Here is a 19,064-nt window from a genome sequence, read left to right as displayed (position 1 = left end):
TGAGTGAGTGTGTGTGTGTGTGTGTGTGTGTGTGTGTGTGTACATATCACTCCTTATTTCTAGAAGTCCAGGTCATCCATCATTACCTGAACTTTCATTTCCATTTGGCCATACCAGCCCAAATCTAACTCAGTTTCCTCCCTTTGTCCTCCCAATCCTTTCACTGGGCCTTCTGGAACTTTAGTATGAAATCAGAGTAGAAACCTTAGCCTTGTGCCTTGTTTTGGAATGGTTCTTAATCTCTGTGCCATACAGGTAACATGTCTATGTTCTAAGGATGACCATCTCCTTTTCAGATGGATGCTGTTGTTTTGTAACAGAAGTTCACTTGATGCTTTGACTATATCCCTGTGGCTTTGAAACTTACATTTTTTTTTCTTTTTCCCAACCTTCTTTTCCCTAAACTTCGTCTTGATCTCTCCTCCCTAATCTCATTTTCTCTGAATCACTTCTATAAAAGTCCCCTGTTCCTACAGATGGGCAGAATCATAGCCTTTGGAACAGGAGTCCCCTGTGTTTCTCCTTTGCTAGCAAAGCAATAAACCTTCTGTTTCCTTTTTCTCAAAACTGTGTCCTTGTTATTGGACTGGCATGGGGAACAAGGACCCAGCTTTTGGCAACAATTTCTTTCTTCCTTCCTTCCTTCCTTCCTTCCTTCCTTCCTTCCTTCCTTCCTTCCTTCCTTCCTTCCTTCCTTCCTTCCTTCCTTCCTTTCTTTCTTTCTTTCTGGAATTGAATCCAGGGATACTTAACCACTGAACGACCTATCCAGCCCTTTTTTGTATTTTATTTACAGACAGGGTCTCACTGAGTTGATTAGGGTCTTTTAAATTCTTTAAACTCGAAATCCTCCTGCCTCAGCCTTTCAAGCTGCTGGGATTACGGGTATGCACCACCGTAACTGCCGGTTATTTCTGTTTTCCATTTTATACAATCCATTTAAGGGCCATGAGTAGATTAGTTATATTCTTTTCCCCTATTCCTGCTTCCAACAATCTCTCCTGCATCTCCCTTTAAATGAAGGCCAATGTATCCACTTGGGCATAGTAGGTACAGAGATCATGACATTTTAGAGGACTAGGAAAATATTTCAATTTCTTTTAAAATTGTAACAATTTTAAAAAGCCCTCATGGCTCTGAGGCTTATTTTTTTAAAGAACATATTTTGTTTTCCTCTCCCATCTTCCCTTCTCTAATAATATAGGGAGACAGTGTTATCTTTTTCTTCCCCTTTGAACACACCCACTACAGGAAGGAGATGCCTGCTGAGGATCTGGGAAGTGAATATCTCCCAAATTAACAAGTGAATCCTAACATGTCATCAGGGAACCCTGGTACCCCCTACTAGAGCACACCTGGACTGTAATCCTTGAAGAGTTCCTTTAAAAGCCCCCTGTCCCTCCTGATGGAGAGAATCGCAGCTTTTGGAACAGGAGTCCCCTGTGTTTCTTCTTTGCTAGCAAAGCAGTAAAACCTTTTTTTTTCCTTTTTCTCAAAAAACGTCCTTGTTATTGGATTGGCATTGGGGACAAAGACCGAAAGAACTTTTAGTTACAAATTCAGAAGAAAAAAAATGCATATTATTCAACCTGAACTACATTCATCCTATCCTAACACAGTTGTAAAAAACCTGTTTAGAATTTTTTTCTCCTGAAGGGAGTGGCTGATGTGCTTAGGGCCAAGGAGTCACAGCTTCTCTTTCTAAGCTTCAGCCATCAGGGTCAACACCTCCATTCCATTACTCACTATTTAAGGAACAGAGATCTGCCTCTACTTATTGAGGACCTGAGTTCCAGGCCATTATTTTTACCACTATCCAGACTATGTAGTATCCAGGGTTGGGCCCACTATGTATTAAAAGAATGACTTTGAGAGACCCCCATTTCTAGACTAGTCTCTCCACTGGACTGGAGAAGGGATAGATGTGTGTTCATAAGTGGGTGCAGAATTGAAGGATAAGGATAGGGTGAGGGATGAGGTTGAAATAGTATTTCCTGTTCATTCAGGATCATCTCAGACACTGTGAAGAGACTGAGCCTGTAAGGGCCTAGCAAGGCCTGTTGAGAAGAACAGGAAAAGGCAGAGATGGGGGTAGCAAAAAAATTGAGGCTGAGGACAACACAACCCAGCTTGGGGTTTTCACCATTTACATTTTCTGGCAGAGCTGGATGAGGGAAGGGAGGGACAGATGGCTTCACTCAAGGCCTAGCTGCTACTCTAGGGGCTAGAGGTGTAGCCCAGTGGTACAGTGTTTGCCTCGGTTCAGTCCCCAGCACCACCTCCCCCCTCCTCCTTGCAATCCATCCTTGGCTCAGCAGACCACAACCCACTGCCTCTGAAAGCAGCATGTGGGTTTTCAAGGTGTCTCAACACATCCTATAGGGAAAGCAAATGCTCATCAAAATGGAGGTAGAAAAAAAGTGATCCTGCATCCTTATTTCCCCTGAAGCTTCCTAAGTTCTTGAAGTGCAAAATAGAGAAGAGAGCGCACAAGGTGTGCAGGGGGCCCTTGACTGCTGCACAAGCCAGCCTGAGAGTGGCAGGCAGCTCATTAGGCAGGAGAAGGAGAAACCTCTGCTTCAAAAGGCAGGAGGCAAGTTAGAGCGCTGATGGGGCACTTGTGTTTGTTTTAGCTTCAGCAGGGTCCTGGGCCTGTTCTGTAGGGAAGAAGGATTGCCTGGGGTCAGAGAATGACCCTGCCCCAGGCATCTCTCTCCATCTCTCAGTCTGTCTTCCCCCTTTGTTAAAATACAGATTTACATTAGGAAGCAGCCCAGCTTCAGAGTGTTGGAGCTGCCTCTGTGCAGATACCATCTCTGATTGATGGAGTTTGGGAAGGAAAAGGAAAACACTAAAAGAGTTTATGAATTCATTCTGAGATTCTAATCACATCAGGGCCCCCCAGCCCCTGCCTTCTTCAGTATAAAATTGGTCATCTCAGAGATCAGTACTATATGTGTGGATGTCTCTCTTTCTCCTAATCTGTGGTCTAATCTCTTAACCTACAAAATCAAGTCTCATTACTGCCATCCTGACCTTCTTCCATAAGGCAAAACATAAAAATGAAAATGAAAAAATCCCTGTTTATTTTGTTTTGTTGTGTTTTGTTTTTAATTACCACTCAACCCTAAGTCACCGGGAACATTGAACTTATTGGCTCACCTTTGTTTTTTATTTTATTTTTTTATTATGATTGGCTGGGAATTGAACTCAGGGGCACTTTAGCACTGAGCTACATCTCAAGTTCTTTTTATTTTTATTTTTTTATTTTGAGACAGGGTCTTGCAGAGTTGCTTAGAGCCTCACTAAGTTGCTGAGGCTGGCCTCAAACTTGGGATCTTCCTTTATCAGCCTCTCTAGTTGCTGGGATTATAGGCCTATCTCACCTTGTCTGGTTTACTGGCTCACTTTTGAAAAAAAAAAGTTTCCTCTGAGTGTCTTCTGTGGGTTGCTCTGAGGGTATTTAGTTAACTACTGGTCGCACTACTTAAAAGATTAATGATTAATAAGTGGGGATTCACGAATGTTCACTGTCACCCACCTAGAAGCAATTACTTCAAAAGATGAACAATTTTAACATCAATACTTTTAAGTGTCAATATCTGTCTGACACTGTTCTGGGATATTTAGCGAACATTAGAAAGCAAATGTTATATTCATGCTGATCAATGGAGGGTAGAAAGGTAAATATATATGTAAAAATAGCAAAAGGGAAAAAAAAGGCAGCATGCTAATTAAAAAGCACCAACAGGCATAGTAACACATCTTACGCACTCAGAGATCAGATCCATGTGTTAAATAATTAAAGCTTATAGTTTGTATGGTAGCTGTCACCTGAAATATACCATTTTGTAGTTCTGTTCATCTTACCCAAATAACATGTAAATCTCAGGTTTCAGTGAAATAAAAAAGGGTGAGGTCTTTTTCCTGTTGAGCTGAGATCATTTTCTTTTAATGAAAGAAAGAATAAATCAATAAACCACAAAAAATTCTAAATCACCACTTGACTAGTAAGTGTGCTAAAAATTAGCCTTTAAAAAGGAAAATCCATGGGAGGCTGAGGCAGGAGGACCACGAGTTCAAAGCCAGCCTCAGCAATTTATTGAGGCCAAACAACTCAGTAAAACCCTGTCTCCAAATAAAATATAAAAACGGGGTTGGGGATATGGTTCAGTGGTTGAATGCTCCTGAGTTCAATCCCCAATATCAAAGAAAAAGGAAGGAAGAGGAGGAGAAATCCAGAGTGTCTTTACTTTGCACTGAAAAAAAGAAAAAAAGTTGAATAGAGTTGAACTAAGGTTGGAAAGGAAAGAATAATCTCACTGAATCAATAAATTGCTCATTAAGTCCTAGATCTTACTCCAGAGCTACTTGAAGGATCTTGGAATATGGAATCAAAAAAATTAAGGAAATTGATTTTACCTGAGATATTGCAATAAGGAGAATACCCCAGACCTGAGTTTCTCAGCTGGACAGTTTTATCTCAGACTTCTACCAAGAGGAGTAGACAGTTTATAGGTGGAGTGATTTTTAACCTTTGGGATTATTTTTATAATCAGGAGTCAGCTGAATAGGAAGTATTTCTCTCTGTGTCTAGCTAATTTGGGAAAGACATACATTTTAGGTAATCATTTATGAGATAATGGGAATTTGGAAGTCCTATGTCTGATCTTGTCACAGTTAAAAAGGGTTTAATTAGCAAGTTTTATCAACTCCTAGGGGAAGGGATGGTTCTTGGCAGTAAGCCATTTTCTCAGATCATAAAGAGAGTGGTTCTTTTTTTTTTTTAACCATCCCTGTTTTCCAAAAATGTGGAGCTCAAACAAGTTCAGTATTGTCATATTGAGTTTAGTGTTAACTAGAACTAAAGTATCTTTTCTCTTTTGTGTTTGCCTAGTATGAAACCTGACTTAGTCTACAATTGTTCATTTGTTAGTGGATCATTCATTGAAGACTTATATTTTCTTTTTTTAATACTTTTTAGTTGTTGATGGACCTTTATTTATTTATATGTGCTCATGGGAATTGAACCCAATGTCTTACACATGGTAGGCAAGCGCTCTACCACTGAGCTACCACCCCAGCTCTGAAGACTCCTTGTATCGATGAAAGATAACTTTCAGGAAAAGGCAAAACGATGACTCTAACTCAGATATAAAACGAGTATGTATTAATAAATTCGTTTCAATTGTTAATCAATGAGGTAAGTGGAATAAGGCGACTGTTATAACAAGCTAAAAAATGAATTCAAGCCAGGCATGGTGAGGAACATCTGTAATCACGGGGCTCTGGAGGCTGAGGGAGGAGGATTGCAAGTTCAAGGAAAACCTCAGAAATTTAATGAGGCCCTGAGAAGCTTAGTGATACCTTGTCCCCAAATAAAAAGGGCTGGGGTATGGCTCAGTGATGAAGCACCCCTTGGTGTAATTCCCAGTACCAAAAAAAAAAAAAGAATAAATAAAAGTGAATTCAGAGAATATCATTAATAATTTTAAGTCAGAAATATTGAAACGATATGCAAATTATAGCAAAACTTATTTTTCCAAAGGTATTTAAGGGAAGTCAATCGAATTTGGCTATCGGGATTATTTTGCATTGTAAATCATGGTTGTCTTATATTTGCAAAGCATTAAAATAGATCAAGGACAATGAAAGAGAAGAATCAGATAACTTGAAAGTGTCACTAAGCAGTGCATAGTTCGCTAAAGCACATTTTCTTTCTACATTGTCTTTAAAATAAAGACAAAAACACTTTTTAGAGTTGTCTTCCAGGACCTAGCTCCTACCTTTCACCCCTCTTTCATTGTCTTTCTTCCCTTGTATGGGTTGAATTGTATTTCTCCCAAGAAATTTTTTGGGGAGAGGGTACTGGGGATTGAACCCAGGGGTGCTTAACCCCGAGCCACATCCCCAGCCCTTTTTATTTTTTATTTTGATACATGGTCTTGCTAAGTTGTTAGAGTCTTGCTAAATTGCGGAGGCTAGCTTCAAACTTGCCATCCTCCTGCCTCAGTCTCCCGAGCTGCTGGAATGACAGGTGTATGCCACCACACCCAGCTACCACCAAATATTTATGGTGAAGTCCTAACTCTCAGTTACCTCCTAATGTGAGCTAATTTGAAAATAGGATAATTGTCGTCATTAGTTAAGATGAGGTCATACTGAATTAGGATGTTTCCCTTTCTGATATAACTGCTGTCCTTTTATTTAAAGGGGAATTTGGACCCCAGCAAAAACAGGAAGAACACCAGGTGAAGGTGAAGGTGAAAATACAAATCAGGGTAATACTTACATAAGCCAAGAAACACATGCTTTTAAAAAAGGCACCAGAAGTTGAAGGAACAAGAGGAAAACAGATTCTTCCTCAGAATGCCAGAAAGAACTTGTTGACCCTTTGACTTTGGTCTTTTAGCCTCCAGAACAATAAGGCAATACACTTATTGTTTTAGTTAGCTTTTCTTTGCTGTAACCAAAATCCCTGATGAGAACAATTTAGAGAAGGTAAATGCTGAGGGCCATTACCAAGTAGGAATGACGCATCGAAATTTCCTTGCCAAGCGTACCCCATGCTGCTTAGAGGACATTCGATGGGACATTGCATGCATGCTTTAATAAGGTGACCTTGCTCAAGGACCAAGGCGGATCCAGGTTTAGAGCTGATCAGGTTTGAGGAAGTAACCGGCTCCTTGAGTTTAAGGCGTTGCCAGTTTAAGATAATGGGTTTTAGGGAAGTTGGAAGTTGAAGATTATTGCTGGGATTAGGGTGTTCCTGCTGCTTGTTCCCGTTGAGTTCTCGTGAGATTAAAATGGGATTTGGAGATAGCCTCGTGGAGTAGGTGAATTGTGCGGGAGACGGCAGAACGGGATTGCCCCTGGACCTGTGTGGAGGCGGTGTGAGAGCTGGAATAAAGAATTGCTGTTTGAACCTACAAAGGTGTGTGGTGGCTCGTGATTCTGGTGCCAAGCCGAGACCTTGGCAGGTAAAGTTTATTTGGGGCTCATGGTTTCAGAGGCATCCATCTATAGATAGGGACTCTATAGCTCTGGCCCCAGAGCAAGGTATCGAGTCACGGGTGAGGTGGGTGGCAGAGGGAAGCTGCTCCCCTCCTGGCAGCAAGGAAGCCTAGAGGGAGTGGGAGGGGCCACCAGGAGCTACACCCTTCCAGGGCAGCCCCCACTGCCCCACCTTCTCCAGCCACGCCCCACCTGCCCGCCCTTACCATCCCTCCATTCAAACTAAGATGGACTGATTGAGTTACAGATCTCATAATTCACTTTATCTACCATCATTTCTGTATTAACACAGGAGCTTCTGAAGGATATTTCACACCCAAACCATAACACTTTCATTGTGGATGCCTCTTGTTTTATGATACACTGTTGCATCTACCATAAAAAAAACTGATATATTCTATTCCACCACATTGTGATTCTTTCAAGCTAAAACTCCCTTGAGGAACCCAGACTCTTTTCTCTGCCCAGAATACTTTTCTTTCTTCCTGCCCTTCAGTGTTTCTCTCTATGCACCAAGTCATCTTCTACTCATCCTTCAGACCACTGTTTCATTCTTTCTTCCTCTGAAAGGCCTTCCTTGTCTCATCTGCCCATCACAAATACCGAGTACTGCTCTGATGTGTTCCCTTGAAACACTGTAGTACTTCCCACATTTATCACAGCTAACCATAGATGATTCTGGTTATTTGTTAAGGACATGTGCTATAAACTAATTTTGAGCACTAAATAAGCAAATACTAAACCATTGTTCCTAGGGAAAATTCAGGTTCAGATTCTTGCAAGTCACTGATTACAACATTTTCACTAAATGATGAATATATAACCTTGCTTTGTATGCAAGGTTATATATTCATAAATAAGTTAACAACTTATTTATTGTTAATTAACTAATATTTAACTTTTAGCCAGCAGTACTAAACTAATGCCTGAAGGAAGGTTACCTACCACAGGAATTTTTCCCATGATGCACATCACAGCCTTTATACTTAGGAACACTACACAGTGGCCTCTAAGTATTATACTTGGACATCATTTTGAACAGTGAAATTTCCAACAAAAGACACAAAATGCAAAAACAAAACAAAAACTCTAAGTAGATGATAGTGAACATACTTGTTTATTGTAAGAGAACTGAAATAAGTAGATAGAGCTTTGCCTTTTTATCTCTTTTGGTAATATGTGCATTGGGCAATTCTTTGCTGCTTATCATGTATCCATGAATAACTGCTAAAGCTTTATATATATTCATTTTGGCATTACATACAAATTGTAGCAAGATAGAAATTGGCAAAATAAATAATACATGACTAATGAAGATCAATTCATCATGTGTTGCATAACAATATTTCCATCAGTGATGGACCACATGTGTGTTGGTGTTCCCATAAGATAACAGAGCTGAAAATTTCCTATTGCCTTGTAATAGTATTGCCTATGTTATGTTTTAAGGTACCCAAAAGCTCACATGTGAAACAATGCAAGAAAGTTCAGAGGTGAAATGATTGGGTTCTGAGAGCCTTAACCTAATCTGTGCATTCATCCCCTGATAGGGACAGACTGAATGGTAACTGTAGGCAGGTGGGGTACAGTTGGAGGAGGTGGGTTATTGGAGCCTACCTTTGGAGTATATATTTTGTTCCTGATGAGCAGAGTGCTCTCCATCTCTACTTCCTGGTGCAATGTCTGACTGCTTTCTTCCAGCACATCCTTTTGCCATAATGTCCTGCCCTCACCTCAGGCTCCAAGGAATGGAGTCCACTGTCTATGGACTGAGATCTCTGAAACCAAGAGCCCTAAATAAACTTTTCCTCCTTTAAAATTGTTCTTGTCAGGTCTCTTGTCACAACGGTGAAAAAGGTGACTAAAACATGCCCCGTGATATTCTATCCCTCATTAACATTGGGGAACAGCACAATAATCACGTGGTTTGTGGGGACACTCATGTAAATAAACCTTCTGCACCACTCGTCATACAAAACACAGCACATACATATCTGTACAGTACATAATACATGATCATATAAGACTATTTTACTGGTTTATGTACTTACTATGCTATACTTTTTTCATTATTTCGGAATGTCCTCCTTCTACTTACGAAAATTGCTAAATAACAGTATGGTGTTTTCACCAACAGCAGTCTCACACAGCTTATGTTTCCTGTACCCCTCGATTGCATCATTTTATTTGGTGCTCAATTTAATCTCACTTTATTTTTGCTTATCCTGGTCCTAGAGGTAATAGTCTATCACAAACAGACACACACACACACACACACACACACACACACACACACACACACCTTATAGTCAAGTTATATAGTAGGCTAAACCATCAACATTTGTGTAATTGTACTCTGTGATGTTTGCACAATGACAAAATTAGTATTACATTTCTAAGAATATATGCATGACTGTGCCTTTCCTATTAGACTACACTCAAAGAGACAAGAGGTTTTATTTATGTAACTATGCTTTTTTCCAGTAGTGTGACTGGTCCATAGTCAGTAAATATAGACAGTCAGTAAATATTTGTTGAAAGGGTTAATGTTTGGCATATTCAATAATAAATACAAAGATAAGTTAATTTTATCCCAGCTACTTATATAAGATACCAAAAGCACATGTAGCTAGTGTGGTAGTGCAGGCTCCTGTTTCCCACATCTCCCAGTGACTAGGGAAGCTAAGGCAGGAGGATCAGCTTCAGGAAATTAGATCCTGTCTCAAAAAAAAAAAAAAAAGATGGCTAAGGATGTAGCTCAAGTAGTAGTGCATCCTGAGTTCAATCCCCAATACTGCAAAAAAAAAACATAAAAAATTCAAAATGCATATGTGTGTGTGTGTGTGTGTACGCCTATCTACATATATATGCCTATAAGTATAGGGGTTTCAAAGATATATATATAAGTTTGGAATATTTGTGGCTGAAGATCAAAGAAGGCTAAATAGAATGAGCTGATTATTAAAGTAAGTGGGACAACGAGGAACAGAAGAATTTGGGGGTGAGGATAGAGTGTCAGCAATAGATACATGGGAAGCCTCCCTTGCATAGAGGACTTCAGTTGTTTCAACAAATATTTACTGACTGTCTATTACTGACTATGGACCAGTCACACCACTGGAAAAAAGCAAAGATCCATCCTGAGCCAGGTCTATAATCCCAGCAGTTTGAGAGGCTGAGACAGGAGAATCATAAGTTTGAGGCCAGCCTCAGCAATTTAGTAGAGCCCTGAGTAACTTGAAATGAGATCTTGTTTGGAAATAAAAAGTAGAAAGGGCTAGGGATGTAGCTCAAGGGTAAAACACACTTGAGGTCAATCCCAGTACCTGAAAAGGAGGAGGAGGAGGAGGAAGTAGTGGGGAGGTTGTCAGAAGGTCAACAATGGGAAGCAAAGGGGAAAAAATACAACAAAAGAGGAAGAGATAAAATCTGGAAGATGAAATGTTCCCAGAAAGGAGAAATGGCTTTTACTCCATCAGATGTGATTAGCTATTGAACAGATGTGATTAGCTATTTAGTTTCAATCAAAGGAAGGATAGACATGATATTAAAGCTTACTGTGAAGTCACCTCTTTTTTTTTTTTTGTACTGATTATTGAACCCAGGATGCATTCCTACTGAGATACATGCACTGAGATACATGCCCAAGTGTTTTTTTGTTTGTTTGTTTGTTTGTTTTTTAATTTTGAGATGAAGTTTCACTAAATTGCTTAGGGTCTTGCTAAATTGCTAGGCTAACCTTGACCTTGTGATTCTCCTGCTTGAGTCTCCCTCGCCACTGGGATTACAGGCATGCACCACTGTGCCTGATGTTTTGTTTTTCCTCTTTTTAAGAAGTGAAAGAAGACCCTCCCTAGCTTAGAGATGGCCTTCAAGAAACTCAAAGAGATTTTGAAAATGGATGGAGAAAGGAAGAAGCAAAAAGTAGCCAAATCTGGTCAGAGGTTCCTAGCATGACCTGAACAGAAGTGTTTGTCAGCATCACAGTGGTCCAATCTTTTCTAGGAAATCTTCCTGGAAATTGCAGTGAAGTTCCAACTCCATAGTTATCAGTATGACCCTCAGCATTTACTTTACTTGCTACAAGATTTAATTTCTAAATACATTTCTAAACTAACAGCAATGGGTGGCAGAGATTAGTGCTACTTAAGGCAATTTGAACCTCTCATGAGAAATGCAGACTTCAGAGCCAATTTTGGTGGTGCTCTCTGTAATCACAGTGACTTGGGAGGCTGAGACAGGAGAACTGCAAGTTTGAGACCAGTCTCATAAATTAGAAAGGCCCTAAGCAAGACCCTTATTCAGAATAAAAAATAAATAAACAGGAGCCCAGGATGTGGCTTAATCCTCACTACCAAAAAAAAAAAAAAAAAAAAAAAAAAAGAAAGAAAGAAAGAAAGAAAGAAAAAAGGAAATGAAGACTTCAGGTCTACTGAAAAGGTCCATACCTCCTGAAATGATCTTCACTTTAGTAAGATCCTCTAGTGAACACTGTGCACACTGGTCCAGAGAAGTGCTTCGTTCTCTTCTGAGCTGATTCTCATTATTCCCAAATTCCATCACTACAAATTTACCTGCTGGATAAAATGCATTTGTGACCCACAATCAATACTTACAACCATTTGTGGGCATGTCCAAAGTGGCAAAAAATTTAAGCATGATGGGCATGTTCACAGCAGAGGTCAAATAAAGCAATGTTATACTTTCGCTTACTCTCATTCCGTAAACAACTGTCCTTTTTGTGTTTGTTTAGTGCCATGTACGTGCATTTTGTGCTGAGTGTTGGTGATTTAACGAAAATATTGTGGACAGAGGTTCACAGAACTGTAACCCTTTATTTCTCCTAGCAACAATGGCTCAGTATTTGCTAATTCATGGTTCACTATGGCTTTATAGAACATCACTAGCTCAAAGAGTGAGTCAACTCTACTGCTACTGGGTAAAGATGAAGGCAAGATGTGAATACAGGATAAGAGAAAATCTACTAGAGCTAGTGTCCTCAAACACTGAGGAAAGATAAATAGCAATAATTTCAAAACAACTAAAACTTTGCAGAATTTTTGTGTATTCCTCAAGTTCAGGAAAGCCTCTATTTTCTCTGAATCACTGAGGAGAGGCCTAGTATAAAATAACACTTTTGTTTTGTCTTGTCATTTGAATTTTTCCTTTTCCCTTATGGAATCTCACCTTAGCCCTGACAAGCATTCTGTCTTCACAGAGGGAGTATTAACTTTCAGAATTCTTAAACTAGTCCAGAGCTGAAATTCAAACAGATTCCCAAGCCAAAAAAAGAAAAAAAAATCCCCCCACCAATCCCCTTTTCATTTCAAGGTTAATACAGAAGCTTTTGGTTCTTTTTCTCACTAAAAATTTATTCCTACAAAGTGAAGGTCTTACCTTCTTTTTAGGGCTTCTGTCACTGTTTTCTATGCACTTACAGAATCTGGATAGGTGGCAACATACTCATAATGATGCCAGTGATCACAAGGAATTATTTGCATCACTAATTTTCGTCTGTGGAGTCACAGGCTCTAATTGCCCTTTTTCCTTCTGGCTCAGAGATGCAAATCTGAGTGGTGGGTCAGCAACCTTTTCATGATTAAATATTCATGCATAAATACAATTGCACACAGGGCAAGACTATAAGAAGTACCAAGAAATAACAACAGCACCTCTGTTCTGTGGAGCATGTAGATGCAAAAATAAAGAATGCACACAGAACAGAATGCCAATCAAACATAATGTGGACTGAGGAGATGCTCGGGGCAACAGGTTCCCTGACAATAGTGAGTTCTCAGAAATACCCAAAATCATTATAATCCCACAATATTCATAGAACAAAATAAATTACTCTTTCTGGCCTATGATCTTCTAGGATAGGTTGCTGATGACACAGAAAAAATACACAAAGGGATATCAGGAGTGGTACCATACATAATGGGATAGATATTTTCTCCCTTGTGAGACCATAGGTCAATGTTAGTATAGTGCTTAGTGTAGGTGGCAGTACATTTTAAGTACTCAGTAAACATTTGTTAAATAAATGGATGACCTGCAAGATCATGGACCCAAATCACCTTCCTCCACAAAGCTAAAGAATAAGCAAGATGTTTACCTGAGAAAATAATCTGTAGAGAGGCTGACACTGAAGGATGCTAAAAATACTAGTGATTTATTTTCTGTTCCAAAAAGCAAGTTTGGAAATTATTCTGCAATATTCTCTTATAGTTGGATAAAAATAGCATGATTTTGAAAATCAGACACACCTGGCTTTGCCACGTATCACCCATTACTCCTATACAAATCACCTAACCTACCTTTCAAAATACTTTTCCGTAAAATAGGGTAATATAAACACATACTTCACTAATTGAAATAATTCAATAAAAGAATATACATGAGATCATCTAAAATGAAGAGTGATGTTTCAAGTGTTATTTTATTTCCTACTTTCCTAATTTTCACCAAGAACTAAAGTCAACAACAGGGTACAGTGGTATGTTGGTCAATTTGGGCTAGTATAATAAATTACCATAGATTGGGTATCTTAAGCAACTTATTTTTCACAGATCCCAAGGCTGGAATTCTGGAATCAAGGTGCCAACAGGGTCAGATTCAGGGGAGGCTTTTCCTGCAGGCTGCAGACTGCTGACCTCTCGTGGCAGGACTACAAGAGTTCTCAGGCCTCCTCTTAGAAGTACACCAATTCATTCATAAGGGTTCCACCTTTCTTACTTAATTAATCCCCAAAGTCCTTGTTTTCAAATACAATCACACTGGGGGTTAGATACAAAATAAGAATTTGGGGGGATACAAACTTTCAGTTCACAATAGTTAGTAGATAAAATTAACACAAGTCCCCCTCACAGATATGCAGTCCAGAGGAAGAGTTCCATCAACCAAATTATTATGATAGGTACTCTTGAAGAACACAAGAAAGAATAGTCTATCTATCTATCTATCTATCTATCTATCTATCTATCTATCTATTTATCTATCTATCTATCTATTTATTTTTGGTACCAGGAATTTAACCCAGGGGTGATTTACTGCTGAGCCACATCCCCAGGCCTTTTCTTTTCTTTTTTTTTTTTTTTTAAATTTCTGAGACAAGATCTCACTAAGTTGCTGAGGCTGTCCTTGAACTTGGTGATGCTCTTGCCTTGGCCTCTGAGTTGCCGGAATTACGGGCATGCACCATTTCGCCCAGCCAGGATAGATTTTTGAGTGAGATAACCTAACTAGTGTTGGGGAAAGAAAATAGCCTCAAAAGAGGCATCCCTAAAGGAGCAATCTTAGACTTGCAATTCATAGATTAATGATTTTCAGGAATAGAGAAGGAGGATAAAAATTCTCCCAGGGTTCAGCACAACTTTATAAAGGCTCAGATTTGCCAGGAACAGTAATATGCAGCCTGTAATTCCAGCGGCTCCAGAAGCTGAGGCAGAGTGGCAAGTTCAAGGCCAGTTTCAGCAATTTAACTGAGATCCTGTCTCACAAGAAAAAAATTTTAAAAGGCTTGGAATGTAGGTTGGTGTTAGAGTGCCCCAGACTTAATCCCCAGTATTATAAAATAAACCAATGAATTAATAAATGAACTAATTAATAAAAATAAATAGATAAACAAATAAAAGTCCAAACCAGATGGAACTTATGAGTTGCTCATTAGGTTGAGACAAGTACAGAGTGCCTGAAGAAAGCAGTGTGAGAACATGAGTTTTTTGTTTTGTTTTGGAGACTGATCCCAGTAGTGCTTTACCACTGAGCTACATTCTTAGCCCCCCTGTTTTTAAAAATCATTAATTTTGAGAGAGAGTCTTCCTAAGTTGCTTAGGGTCTCACTAAATATCTGAGTCCTGGACCTTGAGTACTCCTGCCTCAGTCTTCTGAATTGCTGGGATTACAGGTGTGTGCTGCTGTGCCCAAGTTAGACCACTTTTCTTCTAAAAATCTTTTCTATTACATATAGCTGAAAGCATACTGATCTTCTTTTATTTTTTTATTCTAATTGGTTATATATGACAGAAGAATGCATTACAATTCATATTACACATACAGAGCACAATTTTTCATGTCTCTGCTTGTATATAAAGTATATTCACACCATTTGTGTCTTCACACATGTACTTAGGGTAATGATGTCCATCTCATTCCACCCTATTTTTTACACTCCTTGCCCTCTTCCCTCCCCTTAATCTCCAAACATACTAATCTAACACAGCATTAAAAGTTATGGTCCACTCCTGTAATTCCAGTGACTCCAGGGACTGTAGCAGGAGGATGGCAAGTTCAAGTCCAGCCTCAGCAACTTTTCAAGACTCTGAGGAATTTAGCGACACTCTGACTTAAAAACAGAAAATAAAATTACCTGGTAATATAGCTCAGTGGTAAAGCACCCCTGAGGTTCAATCCTCTGTACCCTAAAGGAAAAAAGTCAAAACAAAGAAATCAGGCGAAGATGACTCCAGAATTATTCCATGTTGTTCTAAAAAATGCAGGGACCTTTTGTTCTTCCACTCTTCCAACTGAAGTATTTTGGCTTTTATTGTCAAGCTCACATCTCAGTGTCTTCAGGTGGTCACAAAAGCTCCAGACTTCATTTTATTACCTCAGCCTTCAGTGTAAGAAAGGAAGGTGAGCAGGGCGGTCTCTCCCCCCCCCCCATCACCCCAAATGGGGCTCCCTTACCAAAGGATAAAGGGAATTAAAGATTGGGAGGAGACAGCTGGGCTTGCTGGTAGATGCCTATAATCCCAAGGACTTGGAGATTAAAGAAAAAGGATGGCAAGTTCCAGGCCAGCCTCAGCAAATGAGCGAGACCTAAAGCCATTTAGTGAGACTCTGTTTCAAAATATAAAATCAAAAGGGCTTGGGATGTAGCTCAGATTGTCAGAAAGAGCACCCCTGGCTCAATCTTCAGTAACCACACCCACCCCCCCCCACACACACGCACAAAAAAAAAAAAAAAAATTCAGAAGGGACAGGTGACCAAAAGTATTGGCAACACCATATGGAAGTCTTGGGTCTTTGTCTTTAAGAGACTGTATATACAGATGATAAAGGCCTGATCTTACACAACTCTGACCCACATTCTGCACTAACATAGTTCAAGGAGCTTCATCACAACGCTCATTGCAATCCGTCCCAAATAGTCAGGAGTTCGTACCTGCCAGCTTCCTAACTTTTGTTCCTTCCTCCAATTCAGGACCAACCACAAAATGATAAATATCTTCCTCTAACCTTTCACAAATAATGTCCCACTTCTAGTTAATTGGACTCCAGCTCCCTCTTACCTCCAATTAGGGTATGTTGAAAGCCTTCTCTTTTTGCTACAGAGCTTTTATGTTACTTGTTTGCATTTGAGTTTTTACTAACCGCAAACCATGGAGGTGAAATCCAGTGCCACAGCAAGTTCTGAATGAACTGTTTTTCTTCTTCTTCTTCTTCTTCTTCCTCTTTCTTTCCTCTCCTCCCGCTTCTTCTTTTAATTACCGGGGATTGAACCCAGAGACACTCTGCCACTAAGCTAAATCTCCAGGGCTATTTATTTATTTATTTAGAGACATGGTCTCACTAAATTTCCCAGGCTGTCCTTGAATTTGTGATCTTCCTGTCTCAGCCTCTTGAGTCACTGAGATGACAAGCATGTGCCACCATGCTAGACTCTTAAGTTCTTATATGTTTGTTTATGGTCACATTCTAAAACAGGAAAAGTATTAGAAGATTTTCAGCAAAGAAGTGACATATGAGGATGTCAGAAAGAGGGGATATGAAGCAACTAATTAGGAGGTATGTTAGTCAAGGTAGCTCAATGCTTTAATAATTTAATCCTACATCTCATTGCTTTAACTATCTTAGAAAATGCATTTTTTGTTCATATCCTACCCCAACAGGTGTTTGTAGATGGTCTTCCAAGTAGTGATTTGGAGAACCCAATTTTTCTACATTTTGGTTTGCCCAATTTTAAACTTTCAGAGACCACCACTGGAACATATCCATCTGAGTAGGATATAGAGACACACAATGTGATAAATTGCACTGAGGTTTTATGGCCAGGTCTGGAAAAGTTATACTTTCGTTTTGCCCAAATTCCATCTCCCAGATTGTATAAGGTCAGGCTTTTATCATCCATTGCTGAGGGCCATTACCAAGTAGGAATGACGCATCGAAATTTCCTTGCCAAGCGTACCCCATGCTGCTTAGAGGACATTTGATGGGACATTGCATGCATGCTTTAATGAGGTGACCTTGCTCAAGGACCTAGGCAGATCCGGGTTTAGAGCTGATCAGGTTTGAGGAAGTAACCGGCTCCTTGAGTTTAAGGCGTTGCCAGTTTAAGATAATGGGTTTTAGGGAAGTTGGAAGTTGAAGATTATTGCTGGGATTAGGGTGTTCCTGCTGCTTGTTCCCGTTGAGTTCTCGTGAGATTAAAATGGGATTTGGAGATAGCCTCGTGGAGTAGGTGGTTTGTGCGAGAGACGGCAGAACGTGTTTGCCCCTGGACCTGTGTGGAGGCGGTGTGAGAGCGGGAATAAAGAATTGCTGTTTGAACCTACAAAGCTGTGAGTGCCTCGTGATTCTGGTGCCAAGCCGAGACATTGGCCTTGGCAATCCATCACTACAGCTTATATACCAATGAGGTGGAGAAATGCACTTTTCTGTATGTCTGAAGGAAAATGAAGGAAGTTCTACATTCACACAATATTGTCTCTATCGCAGGAAGCCATTAGAATAATGTAGGGAAGAAGTGATGGTACTTGGATCAAGGAGAAGGTACTGAAGGTAGAAAAAAAGCTGACAAAATTAAAAATATTTAAGGGTGGGGCTGGGAATGTGGCTCAAGTGGTAGTGTGCTCGCCTGGCATGCGTGCGGCCCAGGTTCGATCCTCAGCACCACATACAAACAAAGATGTTGTGTCCGCCGAAAGCTAAAAAATAAATATTAAAATTCTCAAAAAAAAAGAAGCAAAGCATGAGCATCCTTAATAAATTTATTTAATGTAGTGAAATTAGCTCAAATAATTATGTATAATTTAAAAAAATATTTAAGGGTTAAGTTGATAGTGTATACAAGGGTAAAGGGTTCTGCTATATTAGTTCATTGAAAGTTCTAGAACTCTTAATTCATAGTAGCTTGTGATTAATAGTGGGGATTAGAAGACTTTTAATTGTTCAAATGGAAAAGTCTTGGGCAAGATTAAACACTAAAAAGAAATAAGCAGGAGGAAAAAGATCTAAGGTATGCCTCTAAGTTTCCTAAGAAGATGAAAATTCAGAAGGTATTAGAACTCAGAGCACAGGTGTGCTGAAAGCTGGATCCTTGTCTCTGATGTCAATTCAATACCGGGGACATGGTTTTGAGAAAAAGGAAAAAGAAGTTTTATTGTTTTGCTAGCAAAGGAGAAACACAGGTAACTCCTGTCCTAAAGGCTGTGATTCTGCCCATCAGTAGGAACAGGGGCCTCTTAAAGAGGTGATACAGAGAAAATTAGATTAGGTAAGGGACATCAGAAGGAGAAGATCCAAGAAAAGAAGATCAGGGAGGAGAAGGTCAGGAAGAAGAAGGTTAAGGAAAAAGATAAAAAACATGTAATTTTCGTAGTGATAAGAGATATAGGCAAAGCACCTATATCTCTTATAGGTGAGCCCCTGTTACACAGTTATAGGTAATGGCTTTAAATGAAGGTATTTATGCCAATTTTATTGTAAAAAAGAGAAAAAAAAGAGCAGATTGGTGCATAGACAGATGGCTATGTTTAACTTTTTGAAGGAGGTGGTTGGCAGGGAAAAGTTGTTTGAGTTCTTATTGCTATGGGCCAGGCTATATGGGCAATGACCAAACAGACTCCATTTTACCCTGAGAATCCATATCATGTAATAAATGCTTCTCCCATGGGAAAGCCCCACCTCTGTTCCCAGTAATAGTTACCTAGCATAGCATACTTGGCAACACAAAATCGCAATTCTCATACAATGCAAAATTGTTCTCTCTTTGGTTTCCATTTTTCTTCAGCGATATACCCTGTCAGATTGTCTAGATGCTAGTAACC

The sequence above is a fragment of the Ictidomys tridecemlineatus genome, chromosome 13 (genome assembly GCF_052094955.1).
Source record: "Ictidomys tridecemlineatus isolate mIctTri1 chromosome 13, mIctTri1.hap1, whole genome shotgun sequence".
NCBI lineage: Eukaryota > Metazoa > Chordata > Mammalia > Rodentia > Sciuridae > Ictidomys > Ictidomys tridecemlineatus.
This window is presented reverse-complemented; position numbering follows the sequence as displayed.